Source organism: Nicotiana sylvestris, chromosome 4 (genome assembly GCF_000393655.2).
Source record: "Nicotiana sylvestris chromosome 4, ASM39365v2, whole genome shotgun sequence".
Taxonomy (NCBI): domain Eukaryota; kingdom Viridiplantae; phylum Streptophyta; class Magnoliopsida; order Solanales; family Solanaceae; genus Nicotiana; species Nicotiana sylvestris.
Window position 1 is genome coordinate 22,838,982 of NC_091060.1, and position 10,925 is coordinate 22,849,906.

Here is a 10,925-nt window from a genome sequence, read left to right on the forward strand (position 1 = left end):
TGAGAGAGTCTTATTGGTGAAAACCCTCACAGGCACCATAAGGCGCCGGGAGATGAGAGAAAAGAGAGAGTCTCATTAGTGAAAACCCCTCGAAGGGCACTATGAGGCGACAAGATAGAGCAGCAAAAGCTACCACATTCGCAACAAGATGAACATCCATTTATCATCCCCAGCAAGTCAGACCATCGGACAAATCGATTGATACAAATAGACTGGGTCGGGAATCTATGGTGCGCGCCATGATCACGGGGACCAATCATGTCCTCCAGATAAGTTCTTTTGATTAGCTCCTCCCACAAAATATTGGTTCACAAAGTTTTTCTCTTTTCCATATCTTTATTTTTCTTTTCCTAAAATGTGTCTTTAAAGGATTTTTCAAAGCTTACTACCAGAAATCGAAGGGGAATTCATCCAATGCAGGAGAATACAAACAGTCCTAAAAGCCGGCCCCAGGCAATGCAAGGATTGTGCTCGGAAATTTTGAAAGAAGTAAGCTCCAAAAGGGAGTGGTTTCGGGAGGTAGAAGCAGACTCCCACAGAATATGCTTAAAGAGAAAGCAGAAAAGGGGATAAACTGAAAACCGATCCCCAGCAGGCTAGAAACCCCCCCAACAGGCAACTTTGCCCGCCAACCAATTATGGGGACAAAGAGCAAGAGAAGGGGAAGAGAGAAAAATGGCTTGCCAGAAAGGCACCACCACGATTAAAACTGACTAAATCCTTTTGTCTGTTGCAGGAGATCAAAGAATTGATGATGGCAGCAAGATGCAACGCCATGGAAGTCACCAAAAACCGGGGCAGAAAATTTTCTGCCGATTGTCGAAAATTTTCTGGAAGAACGGGAAAGCAATTTCAATACATTTAAGTTCTAGGTCGCCCACCAGTATAATGCGGGAATACTTTTAAGTTCTAGGTCGCCCACCAGTATAATGCGGGAATACTTTTAAGTTCTAGGTCGCCCACCAGTATAATGCGGGAATACTTTTAAGTTCTAGGTCGCCCACCAGTATAATGCGGGAATACTCTTAAGTTCTAGGTCGCCCACCAGTATAATGCGGGAATACTTTTAAGTTCTAGGTCGCCCACCAGTATAATGCGGGAATACTTTTAAGTTCTAGGTCGCCCACCAGTATAATGCGGGAATACTTTTAAGTTCTAGGTCGCCCACCAGTATAATGCGGGAATACTTTTAAGTTCTAGGTCGCCCACCAGTATAATGCGGGAATACTTTTAAGTTCTAGGTCGCCCACCAGTATAATGCGGGAATACTTTTAAGTTCTAGGTCGCCCACCAGTATAATGCGGGAATACTTTTAAGTTCTAGGTCGCCCACCAGTATAATGCGGGAATACTTTTAAGTTCTAGGTCGCCCACCAGTATAATGCGGGAATACTTTTAAGTTCTAGGTCGCCCACCAGTATAATGCGGGAATACTTTTAAGTTCTAGGTCGCCCACCAGTATAATGCGGGAATACTTTTAAGTTCTAGGTCGCCCACCAGTATAATGCGGGAATACTTTTAAGTTCTAGGTCGCCCACCAGTATAATGCGGGAATACTTTTAAGTTCTAGGTCGCCCACCAGTATAATGCGGGAATACATTTAAGTTCTAGGTCGCCCACCAGTATAATGCGGGAATACTTTTAAGTTCTAGGTCGCCCACCAGTATAATGCGGGAATACATTTAAGTTCTAGGTCGCCCACCAGTATAATGCGGGAATACTTTTAAGTTCTAGGTCGCCCACCAGTATAATGCGGGAATACATTAAGTTCTAGGTCGCCCACCAGTATAATGCGGGAATACTTTTAAGTTCTAGGTCGCCCACCAGTATAATGCGGGAATACATTCAGCTCTAGATTTTGGAATCAGTCACCCCACCTGAAGACGGAAGGGTACAACAGAAAGCCCCAAGCAGGAAACCATAAAATCCCCAGCACCAAGAAGCAGACAACTGCAGAGGCAAGCGCGCAATTCAAAAGGAAAAAGGAACGCATCTCAAAAGAAGCAGTTTGGGAGCGTTGTAGCATGCCCAGTATGACGGTTGATGAAGAAACATACCACTGAAGAAACCATTGGAAAATTTAAAGAAGAAAGTCGTGTCCCCAGCGGATCAAGCAAAGTGATGAAACTGGCATTCAAACGTCAGCAAAGGACCAGCATCATCTCCCAAAGTCACAAGATAAAGGCATCGGAGGAAAGTGGTAGCCGACAAGAAAGCAAGGCAACAAGAACAAGTTGAAGATGGATGAGATTTCAGGATCCTCAGTTTAGCTTAGCTTCTTGTTTTCCTTTGAGCAATGTAATAGGGAGATCGGTTGAGCAGTAGCATCCTACATCAGCATACAACAGCGCACAACAACAACAACAAGCACTACAGTCACACGGTAGTCCCAGCTACCAAATTTCCCGAACTACATTGACCTGATTCCTGTTCAGCCCAGGATATGTAGGAAACCTCTGAAGCAAAGGTTCGGTCAAATCTTTTTCAAAAAATGCTTCACACGGAGTATTCGGACGGGCAAAAATCGCTCGCTTTATCTTTGCGCGAAAACCCTTCGTGTCTTCGGGCAAAGAGGGGCAGCTGTAAGCACGTGATTTTTGCTTTACGGACAATCGCTCCAAAAGAAAATAAAAATAGTGACAAATGGTTTCGCTGTACAATTTTTCGATCTGTCCGTGACATGTGTTTGTGGGTCTGTCCATTTTGCATCTAGTCATTATCAAACGAAAATAAAAAAAATATATATATATAAAGTATATGTGTCGTTAAAAGAAAATTCAAAAATATGAATATATGTGCGTCGTTCGTTCTAGGTTGTGATTTAACTTACTTAACTATTTTGTGATAATTATGTGGAAATGTCACAGTGTTGTTGATTTTAATTTCACTATTTTTATTATTATTAAAAGAAAAAAAAAGAAAAAAAAAGAGAAAAAAAAAGAAAAGTAAAAGAGTGAGGGAAAACCGGTTTGGGCCCAAAAGAAATGAAATAAAACAGGCCCAAACCAGCACTCTGATCCAGTCCAAAACAAGCCTGCCCAAACACGGACTCAAACGACGCCGTATCGGCATCCCTACCAAAGCCGTTGATCTGATTCAAACGAACGGTCCAGATCAGGCTGTTCAACTCGCCTCAACGACGTCGTTTCAGGCAAGATGATCTAAGCCGTCCAACCCCATTGATCCAACGGATCCAGGCCCTCCTCTAAACCCGTCAACATGGCCCGATCCATGCCCTTTACCCGGTCTCACCCACCATCACGCCCAAACGACACCGTCTTTCCTAAGTGGATGGATCCTGGCCATAGATCTCACTTGATCCAACGGCCAGGATCTAAATCCTCAATACATATATAAGTTCTCCATTACACCCCACGCCCCCCAAACCAAACCCCACCTTCCCCACTGTACACCCTCGTCCTAAACACAGCCCCTTCTCATCCTCGAACCCTAGCATGCCGCCCCAGTATCCCTCGCCATTAAAACCGGCGGCATGGACGCCGGTGGCCACCTCCTGAACACCCTAGGACCACCTCACTGTCCTGAACACAAATCCACTAACCACGAGCCTCGAATCACTTCCGTTCGTCTCGAATCTTCATTTGAAGATTTGAGTCGAACCCGGATCTATGCCAAACCATCCCATCTTCATACCAGACACTCCCCTGACTTTCCTCGTGACCAAACCAAGCTTGGTTTGGTCCGAATCTACCCACAACTCCCTAAAAATCAGATCTGGAAATCCAGACTTTAGAACACATGCACCTGGGGAATCCGGCCGGTTTGGACATGGGTTTGAGGTCTAATAGACCTTAATCAAGGTGTTCTCATGTGAGAACACCCTGATTAAAGTTTGTTCGGCCTCAAAAGTTCGAAGATGAATCAGATTTGGGTCTGTTTTGATTTAAACATTTTCGGTAAGTTTTCCTTTCTTTTGTGTTAGTTTTGATTAAGTGGTCAGCATGCTTCATTGTGTTTGTTTGTTATTTTTTGTTATTTTTTTTCATTCGGATTTCTTTCATCTCTGTAAAGACCTTTTATTTGGTCGATTGTGTTCTGTGTATGATTCTGAATGTACTCTGTGATAAACATGATAACTCATATAGGCCCCAGTAATTGAACAAAAAATTGTCTGATGCCCTTTAGATCCCTAAATGTATTGTTTATGTGAGCGACTGATTATTACCTGTTATAATTAGTATAGTCGACTCGATAAATGTCGTCGATTAGTTTGCTATAACTAATGAATCGAATGAGCTAGTATTTTCACGTAACTAATTGAACTCGGACACTGACTGAATGTCCCAGTAATGTTTGAAATGGTTTGTTGGCATTATAAAAATGACTAAAAGGGTTCAGTCTAGGCAGTCCTGAATTTGAACTCTCATCAGTTCAAAAATGCCCTGATGCTGCAATAGGCAGGGCAGTAATAATCCAGGGTTAACAAGGGCATTCTGGGGTGTTGAAAAAGACAGAAAAGATTAGTATAAATGGGCTGACAAGTAGGGTACTAATTTAGGATTAAACTAATACCAATGGGGAACAAGACACAAGGGTATGGGGCTTAAAATGAATAAACAAATGAGCCCATAATTCTGGATTAAACAAAAACCAGGCGTGGGGAATAAAGGGGGCTGACACCAAAAGATGCTTAGGCATGGGCTTTAAAGAGTATGGGCAGGCTGCAAGTTGCAGCAAAAAAGGCAGCTTAACTGCACTGGTTTTTGGCTTATAAAGAAGCCATTTGAGAACTTAAACGGGGCTGGAGTTTGGAGTCTTAGGCTGGACTTTTAGTCTTCAGAAAAGAGAAAACAAAAGGCTGGAATTTTTGGTTTAAAAGCTGAAACTTTTAGTCTGAAGGAAGGTTTACTGAGTTTAAAGAAAGCTGAAAAACATAAGTTAGTTTCCAAATAGATTATAACCAAACACCATCTGAAAGTTGAATAAGAATTCATATTGGTCAAGCTGCCTTGGCCAAGTTCTGTCATCTGCACTGACTGAGCTGTTTGTTGGTTGCTGAACTGTTGTTATTTGCTGCATCGAACTTCTTTTACTTCTGGTGTTCATTACTCTTCGTCTGGAATTACTGGTTTGGCATTCGACTATTTGCTGGTTTCTTTTGTTCTGGGAACTATTGTTGGTTGTTCGCGGACTGTGGAAAACACTTGGTTTAGTTGGTTGATTGCTGTGTTGTTGCTGTGTGTCTGCCGCTGCTGTATTCACTGCATATTGCCTAGCTGATCATTCCTTTCTTCTTTGTCCTCCTTACCAGGTACACAATCGATACCACTAATGTAACTGAGAGTTTGAACATGAATGCAAAAGAGAGGACCTGCAGATTGTTTTTATATACACGTGGACTGTTGTGTTAAATGTCATGTAGTATATAGTAGTTACATTTTCGTTTGGATAATAGAAGTAGCCTACATGCTTAGTGTATCAATGTAGGTTAATGAATGCTAGTCATGTATGTGTGCTGTTAGGTGAAAAACATTCCCAGTGTAATAAGTTGTATTTTTAGACTTAGTCTGAGGGTGTAATATATTCTCTAATGTAAGCCAAATAGGAAAACTATCCACTTTAGTTAAAGTTCTTTCTCCTTTTGCCAGATTGTCCCATATAAATTGATAAACTCATTTCACAGAACAAAGAATCAGTTCTAGGCCTCAATCTCATGAAGGCCGAGCCCAAATCGAAACAAATCAGTTAGGCCCATATCGAAAAACAGGGGCCCAAGTCTGGCCATCTCGCATGAGCTAGGTTTGGGCCCATAATTTTCGACTAGTTGTCCATAATCGCAGTCACGTTTTATTATTCTGTAAAAGCATTTTAAATCCTGTTATAAGTAAGCTCGCAATCATGTAATCGATTAGGGCTATTTACTGCTTTCAATTAGTAGAGACAAACACCACAAGAAACGTAGTTGCTATAGGATATCCTTTTAAAATAAGGACGAGACGAGCCTCGATGAAAATAAACAAAACGCGCAGGTGCGGGGCCCTCGTTAAATGTATATTATTGAAGCATTTAGTTTCCAGGACGGGTTGCTTAGCAAATCTCACAACCCTCCTAAAATAACAACACGTTAGTCTTTTTAGGATACGCTTTAATAAACCTTACCTTCTTAAACTCGGGTGCACATTTATGTGACCCAAATCCAAATCTCGACGGATTCGAAATGTATTTCTAATCACGGGTACATTGATTGTGACGTGATCCGAGAGGCATATCCATGACGTCGCGAATTCCTTTTAAAAGTAGAACGAGACGAGCCTCGTCAAATAAAATAGACTCAGCGGCGGGGCCCTCTAACTGTATATACATTACAACACTTAGAATTCGGGACATGCCGTTTAGCAAATTTTACGGCCTTCCCCAAAACAACCATACGTTAGTTGTTTTAGGCGCGTCTTAAATAATTTATTTTTCTTAAATCGGGTGCACATTTATGTGACCCAAATCCAAATCTCAACCGAGTCAAGGTATGTCAATAATCACGGGTGCATTGATGTAACGTGGTTCGAGATATGTTTTCACGACGTTGCAAGTCCTATAAAAATAACAGTGAATGATAAAAGCGGTTTAAAAGATAAAATTGGCACATAAGTTCATGCTTGTATAAAATCAGATAATCAAGCCGAATATAACAATTGAGCGACCGTGCTAGAACCACGGAACTCGGGAATGCCTAACACCTTCTCCCGGGCTAACAGAATTCCTTATCCGGATTTCTGGTACGCAGACTGTAATATAGAGTCATTCTTTTCCTCGATTCGGGATTAAAATTGGTGACTTGGGACACCTTAAATCTCCCAAGTGGCGACTCTGAAATAAATAAACCAATCCCGTTTCGATTGTCCTTTAATTGGAAAAAACTCCCTTGCGCCTCTCGGGTGCGGAAAAAGGAGGTGTGACAGCTCTGGCGACTCTGTTATTTCTATCTGCTAATTTTGATATGAAAGATCTGGGTGAAGTAGATATGTATTCACCCTTGGTGGTGGTGCAATATCTTGGAAATCAGCTAAACAGACGATCATTGCTAGATCGACTATGGAATCAGAGTTTGTAGCTCTAGAGTTAGCTGGTTATGAGGCTGAGTGGCTAAGAAATTTCTTAGCTAATATCCCTTTAATAAAGGACGTATTGCCTCCTGTGTCTATACATTATGATTGCCAGGCGACAATCGCTATAGCAAAGAATAAATCTTATAATTGTAAAAGTAGACACATAAAATTGAGACATGATGTCATAAAACATCTGTTGAGAGATGAAATAATTTTTATTGACTATGTGAAGTCAGAGATAAATTTAGCTGATCCTCTGACTAAAGCCGTGGGAAGAAAATTAATTCTTCAAACCTCAAAAGAGATGGGGTTAAGGCCGACATGTTGTCAATAGAGATGGTAACCCAACCTATGTGATTGGAGATCCCATGAAGTAGGTTCATATGGGTAATAACAAGTTGATATTGGCACTAAAGCACTAAAAGAGAGTGCTTGACTGCTACTAATTGAAAGGCTGGGTTATAACTCTTAATGAAATTCATAGTCCTTATGAATGGTGTATTTAAAAGCAGTATACACTTGATGAATTCACCTATATGAGAGGGGACTGGGCCGCTCCTATGAGATTTTGGCCTAATTTCTAGAGCTCTTATGAATAACCAGGCACGTGCATGGCCTATTTGGCGCAAAACCGCGTTGAACAACAAAATTATCGGGGGTCGAAATGTGATTGATAAAATCTCTGACTTATAATAAGAGTTATTGGTTCATAGAAATATTATATTTCACCAGTAATTATGTGAGTTAAATTTTATTGATCTAAGTTTGGTTCATAGTCCAGAAGACACCAAACCTATTGCATTTAGAGCATACAAATCCAACAATATTTTAATGCCTTTTGGACAAGTGTTTTAGCCCTTCTAGAAGGTTACGATTAGTGGCAAAAGAAGACTAAAAAGTGGCAAATGTTCAGCCACGTTTTTGTCATGCAAAAGTCAAGTTTCATGCAATTACAACTATAAATAGGCTCTCACTTGACAAGGAAATGACCATCCGCAAAAACAACATTCCTCTCCTTTCCTCCTCCCTTCTTCTTTTATTGTCAGTATTAATCATTAGTTGTTTCCTTTCTTATTTACTTTTCCTACTAGGTAGTTGGGTTTGTAATATTTAATTTTGCTGATTCTTGTATCCTCTAAATAAAATAGAGGTAAGCTTGTTTAATCCTGGAGAAATATTTTACACTACTGAAAATATAGTTTCTTAGAACAGTGCCTAACACGACTCAAACTAATTCGTGTATCTGCTTACAAAGAATATTGAAAGAGTGTTATTGAAAATTTTGCTCTCAATTACTACAAAAATAGAATAATAGTATACCGAAGAAAACAAATACCAACTGAATTTGACATATATGAAACAACTCGAAATTCCTTACGCCATAAAGAACGACCCTTCAAAATGTCCAAAATTTAAGATAGTTCAAAACATGAATTATGCACTTAAATTTAATGGGACATATAAACCAAAGAACAAAATAAAAGTCTGATAGCAAATAAGATTCTGGTATACAGGACTTTAAAGTCTAAATTTCAAATTCATCTTTAACATAACTGGCAACCATTATTGTTTGCTCCTAATTTTACCCTTTTTCTTTATTTATTTATTAAAGTTTTCCTGAAAAGAAAAATTAAAATACTTAAAAGTGGTGGCAGCATATAAGAGGGACAAAACCTCCATCCTCCAAATCTGGATGCCATAGTAATAGGGTTTGCAACCAGTTCCATGCCCTTTTATTTTGTTTTCTTTATAGAGACATTAACCAAAATAAATCTTTAGTACACCACAAACTTTTCTGGCAATTAGCAACGCAGCAGTTTAATCCTATCCATAATCCATCCTTAAACACCCTTTTTAAATAAGTTTTAAAGTGGAGGTTTGAAACTCCTCCTCAGTCGCCGTCACCATAAACACCCTTTTCCTTTTTGTTATTTTATTTTATTTCTCAAAGAAAATACCACACAACCAAATACATAAAGAAGGGAAAACTCCTTTCTTTGTAATACCATATTCAGTAGCGTCGTCCAAGAACTCAAACCTTAAATTAACATCTAATAAAAATTATTACTTTTTCAAACTAAAAACAGCTTTGAACCTAAAGGCTCTGCGGCGAATCTGCCGAAGTATATTACCATAATTTCACAATTAGTTCCCAATGATTCAACACGGTAAAAGATCTCATACCAATTGTTAGAACCAACATACTTTAGAGATGAATACCATTATCTCTTACCCAAGACCTATCCTGTCAAAGAGAATAAAAACTAGATGTGGAAGCTTATTTGAATCCATAGGAATAGATAAACTCGTTGTCTTGTGGTCTTCCAAACTGAGACTAGATTTATAGATGCACACAGTTTACATAATTCTAATTTAGTTTATCATTAAATTAGAAATTACTTGCGGGTATCTACACATTACACCTCATACATTAGGAGGTGTCTTATAGACTCATTCACCTTTAAACTTAGCAGATCACCCTTAAAATTGGATCTAATGTTTTAACGATAACAACCAACATACAATTATTCTTAATACAAAATATATGTGCAAGTCCATAAACTCTTGCACTTAAAAAGTATCTGAAACCCAAAAACCAAAAATGAAATAAACGGAAGGTTTTTTTTAGTGTTACTACAAAAGAAAATAGGCAGATTTTATTAGTATTTGTAAATCCAATTCAATGGTCATTATGGCTGCAGATTAAAGAGAAGTGGAAGGGACTGCAATGAATCTAACCAAGAAGAAAGACCCAAAATAGTATTCACATTGGCCCTTTTTGATCCCTGCAAATTATCAACAACTCTGGAATTAAAGTAGTACAAAATTCAACTCGAAGAATAAAAATTACGTGGAAAAAAAGAGGAAAAATTATGCCTATAGCATATGCCAGGCATGCGCTATACCTTCCTCACCAAACGTCCCAGGCTAACGGACGTCTATTTAAGTTTGACGGGGTATAGCGCATGCCTACCGTGCACTTTGCTTGTCCGTCTTTATAATATTCAGTGGCGGATCCAGAATTTTCATCAAAGGATGTCAAAATATAAATAATTAGATACATCGAAAAGTCAAGGGGAGTCAACGTATACTAAATATACATAAAATAAAAAAAAATTATCAAGCAAAATAGTATAATTTTCCGGCGAAGGGGTGTCGCTTGATGTTGCGACCAAAAACACTCATGCAAGTGCACGTGATAATCAAGTAATAGAGTAGTGAGTAGAGTATCGTTCCCACGAAAACTTGTGATTAACTGTTGACCGATTCAAACCCACTTACTTTATCTATCCAAGAGGTTGTTCACAAAAGAGAGATGTAATTGTTTTACTACTTAAACTATAAAGAATTAATCTAACTAAAGCAAGTAACCAAACGAATAGCAATTACGAGTAACAAACAGTAGGAGAAGATATTCCAGGGTCATGGGCATAGTCAACAATCGTGTTGTGTTCTTGGCTCAAAATGACTAATCAATTTATCTGGGTTATTGATTGACAGGGTTGATATTACTCATAAGAATCTGTCGAGTTCTTACTCGCCTACTCAAGTCAACTCAATGCCTATATGTCTATGGAATTAAAATTAACAAGAACACATTTACAATTCCTGTATTTCAACCAAGCAAGGCAATTGGGTATATGTCTATCCCAATTGCAAATCCGTTCCCCGAGGCCCGGGTTTAAGAACTTGCTCTATTTAATTCTATATGCAATCTAAAGTTCCCACTTTCGAGTTCAACTAAAGATTCGTAGATAGTACTTCACTGTTAGCTACTCAGCAAAATAATTAAACGCAGAATAAAGTAAACAACCCAATATGATAAACCAACTTTGTCGAATTAAACTCCAAACAACAACAT